This window comes from Crinia signifera, chromosome 8 (assembly GCF_055691185.1).
Source record: "Crinia signifera chromosome 8, ASM5569118v1, whole genome shotgun sequence".
Lineage (NCBI taxonomy): Eukaryota > Metazoa > Chordata > Amphibia > Anura > Myobatrachidae > Crinia > Crinia signifera.
The window spans coordinates 17439397-17451436 of record NC_139224.1 but is presented as its reverse complement, the minus strand read 5'-3'; positions in this window follow the sequence as shown (position 1 = coordinate 17451436).

Genomic DNA, 12040 nt, shown 5'->3' with positions numbered 1-12040 from the left:
AGTTGCAATGCTCCCTGCATCCAAGGCTGCACCCACCCACCTGAGAAAACCCTCCCCCCTTTTCACCCATGGCAGGTCCGGTTTCCCACATGGATAATTGAAAGGAATGATAATGTTATAAAGTGGATTTATACATATTAAGATTTTATCACTTCAGTAATGATCTATTTGAGGACCGTATGTACTAAGGAAACGTGCAGCCAAGATCATTTTTTCCCATATTAATTAAGCCCTGGGCGCTGGGGTTCCGTGTGGTGGGTGTAGATGGAGCCCCATGTTACACAAATATAAGTGTCGGTGCAGACGGAGCCCCGTGTTACACGGATATATGTGTCAGGGTGCAGACGGAGCCCCCCGTTACACGGATATAAGTGTCAGGAGTCCCGTGTTACACGGATATAAGTGTCGGTGCAGACGGAGCCCCGTGTTACACGGATATATGTATCAGGGTGCAGATGGAGCCCCGTGTTACACGGATATAAGTGTCAGGGTGCAGGCGGAGCCCCGTGTTACATGGATATAAGTGTCATGGTGCAGACGGAGCCCCGTGTTACACGGATATAAGTGTCAGGGTGCAGACGGAGCCCCATGTTACACAAATATAAGTGTTGGTGCAGAGGGAGCCCCGTGTTACACGGATATATGTATCAGGGTGCAGACGGAGCCCCGTGTTACACGGATATAAGTGTCAGGGTGCAGACGGAGCCCCGTGTTACACGGATATAAGTGTCAGGATGCAGGCGGAGCCCCGTGTTACACGGATATAAGTGTCAGGGTGCAGGCGGAGCCCCGTGTTACACGGATATAAGTGTCAGGGTGCAGGCGGAGCCCCGTGTCACACGGATATAATTGTCAGGGCGCAGGCGGAGCCCCGTGTTACACGGATATAAGTGTCAGGATACAGACGGAGCCCCGTGTTACACGGATATAAGTGTCAGGGTGCAGGCGGAGCCCCGTGTTACACGGATATAAGTGTCAGGGTGTAGATGGAGCCCCATGTTACACAAATATAAGTGTTGGTGCAGAGGGAGCCCCGTGTTACACGGATATATGTATCAGGGTGCAGACGGAGCCCCGTGTTACACGGATATAAGTGTCAGGGTGCAGACGGAGCCCCGTGTTACACGGATATAAGTGTCAGGATGCAGGCGGAGCCCCGTGTCACACGGATATAATTGTCAGGGCGCAGACGGAGTTCCGTGTTACACGGATATAAGTGTCAGGGTGCAGAGGGATCCCCGTGTTACACGGATATAAGTGTCAGGGTGCAGAGGGAGTTCCGTGTTACACGGATATAAGTGTCAGGATGCAGAGGAAGTCCCGTGTTACACAGATATAAGTGTCAGGGTGCAGAGGGAGCACCGTGTCACACGGATATAAGTGTCAGGGTGCAGAGAGAGCCCCATGTTACACGGATATAATTGTCAGGGTGCAGAGGGAGCCCCGTGTTACACGGATATAAGTGTCAGGTTGCAGACGGAGCCCCGTGTTACACAGATATGAGTGTCAGGGTGCAGAGGGAGTTCCGTGTTACACGGATATGTGTCAGGATGCAGAGGGAGCCCCGTGTTACACAGATATAAGTGTCAGGATGCAGGCGGAGCCCCGTGTTACACGGATATAATTGTCAGGGCGCAGACGGGGCTCCGTGTTACACGAATATAAGTGTCAGGAGGCAGAGGGAGCCCCGTGTTACACGGATATAAGTGTCAGGGTGCAGGCAGAGCCCCGTGTTACACAGATATAAGTGTCAGGGTACAGACGGAGCCCCAGGTTACAAGGATAAAAGTGTCAGGGGGCAGAAGGAGCCCCGTGTTACACAGATATAAGTGTCAGGATGCAGGCGGAGCCCCGTGTTACATGGATATAAATGTCAGGGTGCAGAGGGAGCCCCGTGTTACACGGATATAAGTGTCAGGGTGCAGAGGGAGCCCCGTGTTACACGGATATAAGTGTCATGGTGCAGACGGAGCCCCGTGTCACATGGATATAAGTGTCAGGGTGCAGAGGGAGCCCCGTGTTACACGGATATAAGTGTCATGGTGCAGACGGAGCCCCATGTCACACGGATATAAGTGTCAGGGTGCAGACGGAGCTGCGTGTTACACGGATATAAGTGTCAGGAGCCTCGTGTTACACGGATATAAGTGTCAAGGTGCAGACTGAGCCCCGTGTTACACTGATATAAGTTTCAGGGTGCAGAGGGAGCCACGTGTTACACGGATATAAGTGTCAGGGTACAGACGGAGCCCCGTGTTACACAGATATAAGTGTCAAGGTGCAGACGGAGCCCCGTGTTACACATATATAAGTGTCAAGGTGCAGACGGAGCCCCGTGTTACACGGATATAAGTGTCAGGAGCCCCGTGTTACAAGGATATAATTGTCAGGGTGCAGACGGAGCCCCGTGTTACACGGATATAATTGTCAGGGTGCAGAGGAAGCCCCGTGTTACACGGATATAAGTGTCAGGATGCAGACGGAGCCCCGTGTTACACGAATATAAGTTTCAGGGTGCAGACGGAGCCCCGTGTTACACTGATATAAGTGTCAGGGTGCAGACGGAGCCCCGTGTTACACAGATATAAGTGACAGAGTGCAGACGGAGCCCCGTGTTACACGGATATAAGTGTCAGGATGCAGAGGGAGCCCCGTGTTACACAGATCTAAGTGTCAGGGTGTAGACGGAACCCCGTGTCACACGGATATAAGTGTCAGGATGCAGAGGGAGCCCTGTGTTACACGGATATAAGTGTCAGGGTGTAGACGGAACCCCGTGTCACACGGATATAAGTGTCAGGGTGCAGAGGGAGCCCCGTGTTACACGGATATAAGTGTCAGGGTGCAGAGGGAGCCTCGTGTTACACGGATATAAGTGTCAGGGTGCAGAGGGAGCCCCGTGTTACACGGATATAAGTGTCATGGTGCAGACGGAGCCCTGTGTTGCACGAATATTAGTGTCAAGGTGCAGACGGAGCCCCGTGTTACACGGATATAAGTGTCAGGAGCCCCGTGTTACACGGATATAATTGTCAGGGTGCAGACAGAGCCCTGTGTTACAAGGATATAAGTGTCAGGGTGCAGACGGAGCCCCGTGTTACACTGATATAAGTTTAAGGGTGCAGAGGGAGCCTCGTGTTACACGGATATAAGTGTCAGGGTGCAGACGGAGCCCCGTGTTAAATGGATATGAGTGTCAGGGTGCAAACGGAGCCCCGTGTTACACGGATATAAGTGTCAGGATGCAGGCGGAGCCCGGTGTTACACTGATATAAGTTTCAGAGTGCAGACGGAGCCCCGTGTTACACGGATATAAGTGTCAGGGTGCAGAGGGAGCCCAGTGTTACACAGATATAAGTGTCAGGGTGCAGAGGGAACCCCCGTGTTACACGGATATAAGTGTCAGGGTGCAGACTGAGCCCCGTGTTACTCGAATATGTGTCAGGGTGCAGAGGGAGCCCCGTGTTACACGGATATAAGTGTCAGGGTGTCGAGGGAGCCCCGTGTTACACGGATATAAGTGTCAGGGTGCAGAGGGAGCCCCGTGTTACACTGATATAAGTGTCAGGGTACAGACGGAGCCCCGTGTTACACGGATATAAGTGTCAGGGTGCAGGCGGAGCCCCGTGTTACACGGATATAAGTGTCAGGGTGCAGAGGGAGCCCCGTGTTACACAGATATAAGTGTAAGGGTGCAGAGGGAGCCCTGTGTTACACGGATATAAGTGTCAGGGTGCAGAGGGACCCCTGTGTTACACGGATATAAGTGTCAGGGTGCAGACGGAGCCCCGTGTTACACGGATATATTTGTCAGGGTGCAGGCAGATCCCCGTGTTACACAGATATAAGTGTCAGGGTGCAGAGGGAGCCCCGTGTTACACGGATCTAAGTGTCAGGGTGCAACCGGAGCGCCGTGTTACACAGATATAAGTGTAAAGATGCAGACGGAGCCCCGTGTTACACGGATATAAGTGTCAGGAGCCCCGTGTTACACGGATATAATTGTCAGGGTGCAGACGGAGCCCTGTGTTACAAGGATATAAGTTTCAGGATGCAGAGGGAGCCTCGTTTTACACGGATATAAGTGTCAGGGTGCAGACGGAGCCCCGTGTTACACGGATATAAGTGTCAGGATGCAGAGGGAGCCCCGTGTTACACTGATATAAGTTTCAGGATGCAGAGGAAGCCCCGTGTTACACGGATATAAGTGTCAGGATGCAGTGGGAGCCCCGTGTTACACGGATATAAGTGTCAGGGTGCAGACGGAGCCCCGTGTTACACTGATATAAGTTTCAGGATGCAGAGGGAGCCCCGTGTTACACTGATATAAGTTTCAGGATGCAGAGGGAGCCTCGTGTTACACGGATATAAGTGTCAGGGTGCAGAAGGAGCCCCGTGTTACACGGATATAAGTGTCAGGATGCAGAGGGAGCCCCGTGTTACACTGATATAAGTTTCAGGATGCAGAGGAAGCCCCGTGTTACACGGATATAAGTGTCAGGATGCAGTGGGAGGCCCGTGTTACACGGATATAAGTGTCAGGGTGTAGACTGTAGACGGAGCCCCGTGTTACATGGATATAAGTGTCAGGGTGCAGACGGAGCACCGTGTTACACTGATATAAGTTTCAGGATGCAGAGGGAGCCCCGTGTTACACGGATATATGTATCAGGGTGCAGACGGAGCCCCGTGTTACACGGATATAAGTGTCAGGATGCAGAGGGAGCCCCGTGTTACACGGATATAAGTGTCAGGATGCAGGCGGAGCCCCGTGTCACACGGATATAATTGTCAGGGCGCAGACGGAGTTCCGTGTTACACGGATATAAGTGTCAGGGTGCAGAGGGATCCCCGTGTTACACGGATATAAGTGTCAGGGTGCAGAGGGAGTTCCGTGTTACACGGATATAAGTGTCAGGGTGCAGACGGAGCCCCCCGTTACACGGATATAAGTGTCAGGAGTCCCGTGTTACACGGATATAAGTGTCGGTGCAGACGGAGCCCCGTGTTACACGGATATATGTATCAGGGTGCAGATGGAGCCCCGTGTTACACGGATATAAGTGTCAGGGTGCAGGCGGAGCCCCGTGTTACATGGATATAAGTGTCATGGTGCAGACGGAGCCCCGTGTTACACGGATATAAGTGTCAGGGTGCAGACGGAGCCCCATGTTACACAAATATAAGTGTTGGTGCAGAGGGAGCCCCGTGTTACACGGATATATGTATCAGGGTGCAGACAGAGCCCCGTGTTACACGGATATAAGTGTCAGGGTGCAGAAGGAGCCCCGTGTTACACGGATATAAGTGTCAGGGTGCAGGCGGAGCCCCGTGTTACACGGATATAAGTGTCAGGGTGCAGGCGGAGCCCCGTGTCACACGGATATAATTGTCAGGGCGCAGGCGGAGCCCCATGTTACACGGATATAAGTGTCAGGATGCAGACGGAGCCCCGTGTTACACGGATATAAGTGTCAGGGTGCAGGCGGAGCCCCGTGTTACACGGATATAAGTGTCAGGGTGTAGATGGAGCCCCATGTTACACAAATATAAGTGTTGGTGCAGAGGGAGCCCCGTGTTACACGGATATATGTATCAGGGTGCAGACGGAACCCCGTGTTACACGGATATAAGTGTCAGGGTGCAGACGGAACCCCGTGTTACACGGATATAAGTGTCAGGATGCAGGCGGAGCCCCGTGTCACACGGATATAATTGTCAGGGCGCAGACGGAGTTCCGTGTTACACGGATATAAGTGTCAGGGTGCAGAGGGATCCCCGTGTTACACGGATATAAGTGTCAGGGTGCAGAGGGAGTTCCGTGTTACACGGATATAAGTGTCAGGATGCAGAGGAAGTCCCGTGTTACACAGATATAAGTGTCAGGGTGCAGAGGGAGCCCCGTGTTACACGGATATAAGTGTCAGGGTGCAGACGGAGCCCCGTGTTACACAGATATGAGTGTCAGGGTGCAGAGGGAGTTCCGTGTTACACGGATATGTGTCAGGATGCAGAGGGAGCCCCGTGTTACACAGATATAAGTGTCAGGATGCAGGCGGAGCCCCGTGTTACACGGATATAATTGTCAGGGCGCAGACGGGGCTCCGTGTTACACGAATATAAGTGTCAGGAGGCAGAGGGAGCCCCGTGTTACACGGATATAAGTGTCAGGGTGCAGGCAGAGCCCCGTGTTACACAGATATAAGTGTCAGGGTACAGACGGAGCCCCAGGTTACAAGGATAAAAGTGTCAGGGTGCAGAAGGAGCCCCGTGTTACACAGATATAAGTGTCAGGATGCAGGCGGAGCCCCGTGTTACATGGATATAATTGTCAGGGTGCAGAGGGAGCCCCGTGTTACACGGATATAAGTGTCAGGGTGCAGAGAGAGCCCCGTGTTACACGGATATAAGTGTCATGGTGCAGACGGAGCCCCGTGTCACATGGATATAAGTGTCAGGGTGCAGAGGGAGCCCCGTGTTACACGGATATAAGTGTCATGGTGCAGACGGAGCCCCATGTCACACGGATATAAGTGTCAGGGTGCAGACGGAGCTGCGTGTTACACGGATATAAGTGTCAGGAGCCTCGTGTTACACGGATATAAGTGTCAAGGTGCAGACTGAGCCCCGTGTTACACTGATATAAGTTTCAGGGTGCAGAGGGAGCCACGTGTTACACGGATATAAGTGTCAGGGTACAGACGGAGCCCCGTGTTACACAGATATAAGTGTCAAGGTGCAGACGGAGCCCCGTGTTACACATATATAAGTGTCAAGGTGCAGACGGAGCCCCGTGTTACACGGATATAAGTGTCAGGAGCCCCGTGTTACAAGGATATAATTGTCAGGGTGCAGACGGAGCCCCGTGTTACACGGATATAATTGTCAGGGTGCAGAGGAAGCCCCGTGTTACACGGATATAAGTGTCAGGATGCAGACGGAGCCCCGTGTTACACGGATATAAGTTTCAGGGTGCAGACGGAGCCCCGGGTTACACTGATATAAGTGTCAGGGTGCAGACGGAGCCCCGTGTTACACAGATATAAGTGTCAGAGTGCAGACGGAGCCCCGTGTTACACGGATATAAGTGTCAGGATGCAGAGGGAGCCCAGTGTTACACGGATCTAAGTGTCAGGGTGTAGACGGAACCCCGTGTCACATGGATATAAGTGTCAGGATGCAGAGGGAGCCCTGTGTTACACGGATATAAGTGTCAGGGTGTAGACGGAACCCCGTGTCACACGGATATAAGTGTCAAGGTGCAGAGGGAGCCCCGTGTTACACGGATATAAGTGTCAGGGTGCAGAGGGAGCCCCGTGTTACACGGATATAAGTGTCAGGGTGCAGAGGGAGCCCCGTGTTACACGGATATAAGTGTCATGGTGCAGACGGAGCCCCGTGTTACACGGATATAAGTGTCAGGGTGCAGACGGAGCCCCGTGTTACACTGATATAAGTGTCAGGAGCCCCGTGTTACACGGATATAATTGTCAAGGTGCAGACGGAGCCCCGTGTTACACGGATATAAGTGTCAGGAGCCCCGTGTTACACGGATATAATTGTCAGGGTGCAGACAGAGCCCTGTGTTACAAGGATATAAGTGTCAGGGTGCAGACGGAGCCCCGTGTTACACTGATATAAGTTTAAGGGTGCAGAGGGAGCCTCGTGTTACACGGATATAAGTGTCAGGGTGCAGACGGAGCCCCGTGTTACATTGATGTAAGTGTCAGGGTGCAGACGGAGCCCCGTGTTAAATGGATATGAGTGTCAGGGTGCAAACGGAGCCCCGTGTTACACGGATATAAGTGTCAGGATGCAGGCGGAGCCCGGTGTTACACTGATATAAGTTTCAGAGTGCAGACGGAGCCCCGTGTTACACGGATATAAGTGTCAGGGTGCAGAGGGAGCCCAGTGTTACACAGATATAAGTGTCAGGGTGCAGAGGGAACCCCCGTGTTACACGGATATAAGTGTCAGGGTGCAGACTGAGCCCCGTGTTACTCGAATATGTGTCAGGGTGCAGAGGGAGCCCCGTGTTACATGGATATAAGTGTCAGGGTGCAGAGGGAGCCCCGTGTTACACGGATATAAGTGTCAGGGTGTCGAGGGAGCCCCGTGTTACACGGATATAAGTGTCAGGGTGCAGAGGGAGCCCCGTGTTACACTGATATAAGTGTCAGGGTACAGACGGAGCCCCGTGTTACACGGATATAAGTGTCAGGGTGCAGGCGGAGCCCCGTGTTACACGGATATAAGTGTCAGGGTGCAGAGGGAGCCCCGTGTTACACAGATATAAGTGTAAGGGTGCAGAGGGAGCCCTGTGTTACACGGATATAAGTGTCAGGGTGCAGAGGGACCCCTGTGTTACACGGATATAAGTGTCAGGGTGCAGACGGAGCACCGTGTTACACGGATATAAGTGTCAGGGTGTAGACGGAGCCCCGTGTTACACTGATATAAGTGTCAGGAGCCCCGTGTTACACGGATATAATTGTCAAGGTGCAGACGGAGCCCCGTGTTACACGGATATAAGTGTCAGGAGCCCCGTGTTACACGGATATAATTGTCAGGGTGCAGACAGAGCCCTGTGTTACAAGGATATAAGTGTCAGGGTGCAGACGGAGCCCCGTGTTACACTGATATAAGTTTAAGGGTGCAGAGGGAGCCTCGTGTTACACGGATATAAGTGTCAGGGTGCAGACGGAGCCCCGTGTTACATTGATGTAAGTGTCAGGGTGCAGACGGAGCCCCGTGTTAAATGGATATGAGTGTCAGGGTGCAAACGGAGCCCCGTGTTACACGGATATAAGTGTCAGGATGCAGGCGGAGCCCGGTGTTACACTGATATAAGTTTCAGAGTGCAGACGGAGCCCCGTGTTACACGGATATAAGTGTCAGGGTGCAGAGGGAGCCCAGTGTTACACAGATATAAGTGTCAGGGTGCAGAGGGAACCCCCGTGTTACACGGATATAAGTGTCAGGGTGCAGACTGAGCCCCGTGTTACTCGAATATGTGTCAGGGTGCAGAGGGAGCCCCGTGTTACATGGATATAAGTGTCAGGGTGCAGAGGGAGCCCCGTGTTACACGGATATAAGTGTCAGGGTGTCGAGGGAGCCCCGTGTTACACGGATATAAGTGTCAGGGTGCAGAGGGAGCCCCGTGTTACACTGATATAAGTGTCAGGGTACAGACGGAGCCCCGTGTTACACGGATATAAGTGTCAGGGTGCAGGCGGAGCCCCGTGTTACACGGATATAAGTGTCAGGGTGCAGAGGGAGCCCCGTGTTACACAGATATAAGTGTAAGGGTGCAGAGGGAGCCCTGTGTTACACGGATATAAGTGTCAGGGTGCAGAGGGACCCCTGTGTTACACGGATATAAGTGTCAGGGTGCAGACGGAGCCCCGTGTTACACGGATATATTTGTCAGGGTGCAGGCAGATCCCCGTGTTACACAGATATAAGTGTCAGGGTGCAGAGGGAGCCCCGTGTTACACGGATCTAAGTGTCAGGGTGCAACCGGAGCGCCGTGTTACACAGATATAAGTGTAAAGGTGCAGACGGAGCCCCGTGTTACACGGATATAAGTGTCAGGAGCCCCGTGTTACACGGATATAATTGTCAGGGTGCAGACGGAGCCCTGTGTTACAAGGATATAAGTGTCAGGGTGCAGACGGAGCCCCGTGTTACACTGATATAAGTTTCAGGATGCAGAGGGAGCCTCGTTTTACACGGATATAAGTGTCAGGGTGCAGACGGAGCCCCGTGTTACACGGATATAAGTGTCAGGATGCAGAGGGAGCCCCGTGTTACACTGATATAAGTTTCAGGATGCAGAGGAAGCCCCGTGTTACACGGATATAAGTGTCAGGATGCAGTGGGAGCCCCGTGTTACACGGATATAAGTGTCAGGGTGCAGACGGAGCCCCGTGTTACACTGATATAAGTTTCAGGATGCAGAGGGAGCCCCGTGTTACACTGATATAAGTTTCAGGATGCAGAGGGAGCCTCGTGTTACACGGATATAAGTGTCAGGGTGCAGAAGGAGCCCCGTGTTACACGGATATAAGTGTCAGGATGCAGAGGGAGCCCCGTGTTACACTGATATAAGTTTCAGGATGCAGAGGAAGCCCCGTGTTACACGGATATAAGTGTCAGGATGCAGTGGGAGCCCCGTGTTACACGGATATAAGTGTCAGGGTGTAGACTGTAGACGGAGCCCCGTGTTACATGGATATAAGTGTCAGGGTGCAGACGGAGCACCGTGTTACACTGATATAAGTTTCAGGATGCAGAGGGAGCCCCGTGTTACACTGATATAAGTGTCAGGGTGCAGAGGGAGCCCCGTGTTACACGGATATAAGTGTCAGGATGCAGAGGGAGCCCTGTGTTACACGGATATAAGTGTCAGAGTGCAGACGGAGCCCCGTGTTACACAGAAATAAGTGTCAGGGTGCAAACGGAGCCCCGTGGTAAACAGATATAAGTGTCAGGGTGTAGACGGAGCCCCGTGTTACATGGATATAAGTGTCAGGATGCAGAGGGAGCCCTGTGTTACACGGATATTAGTGTCAGGGTGTAGACGGAACCCCGTGTTACACGGATATAAGTGTCAGGGTGCAGAGGGAGCCCCGTGTCACACGGATATAAGTGTCAGGGTGCAGAGGGAGCCCCGTGTTACACGGATATAAGTGTCAGGGTGCAGAGGGAGCCCCGTGTTACACGGATATAAGTGTCAGGGTGTAGACGGAACCCCGTGTTACACGGATATAAGTGTCAGGGAGCAGAGGGAGCCCCGTGTCACACGGATATAAGTGTCAGGGTGCAGAGGGAGCCCCGTGTTACACGGATATAAGTGTCATGGTGCAGACGGAGCCCTGTGTTACACGAATATCAGTGTCAAGGTGCAGACGGAGCCCCGTGTTACACGGATATAAGTGTCAGGAGCCCCGTGTTACACAGATATAATTGTCAGGGTGCAGACAGAGCCCTGTGTTACAAGGATATAAGTGTCAGGGTGCAGACGGAGCCCCGTGTTACACTGATATAAGTTTTAGGGTGCAGAGGGAGCCTCGTGTTACACGGATATAAGTGTCAGGGTGCAGACGGAGCCCCGTGTTACATTGATATAAGTGTCAGGGTGCAGACGGAGCCCCGTGTTAAATGGATATGAGTGTCAGGGTGCAAACGGAGTCCCGCGTCACACGGATATAAGTGTTAGGATGCAGGCGGAGCCCGGTGTTACACTGATATAAGTTTCAGAGTGCAGACGGAGCCCCGTGTTACACGGATATAAGTGTCAGGGTGCAGACTGAGCCCCGTGTTACTCGAATATGTGTCAGGGTGCAGAGGGAGCCCCGTGTTACACGGATATAAGTGTCAGGGTGCAGAGGGAGCCCCGTGTTACACGGATATAAGTGTCAGGGTGTCGAGGGAGCCCCGTGTTACACGGATATAAGTGTCAGGGTGCAGAGGGAGCCCTGTGTTACACGGATATAAGTGTCAGGGTTCAGACGGAGCCCCGTGTTACACGGATATAAGTGTCAGGGTGCAGGCGGAGCCCCGTGTTACACGGATATAAGTGTCAGGGTGCAGAGGGAGCCCCGTGTTACACAGATATAAGTGTAAGGGTGCAGAGGGAGCCCCGTGTTACACGGATATGTGTCAGGGTGCAGAGGGACCCCCGTGTTACACGGATATAAGTGTCAGGGTGCAGACGGAGCCCTGTGTTACACGGATATAATTGTCAGGGTGCAGGCAGATCCCCGTGTTACACAGATATAAGTGTCAGGGTGCAGAGGGAGCCCCGTGTTACACGGATCTAAGTGTCAGGGTGCAACCGGAGCGCCGTGTTACACAAATATAAGTGTCAGGGTGCAGAAGGAGCCCCGTGTTACACGGATATGTTTCAGGGTGCAGAGGGAGCCCCGTGTTACACAGATATAAGTGTCGGGGTGCAGAGGGAGCCCCGTGTTACACGGATATAAGTGTCAGGGTGCAGAGGGAGCCCCGTGTTACACTAATATCAGTGTCAAGGTGC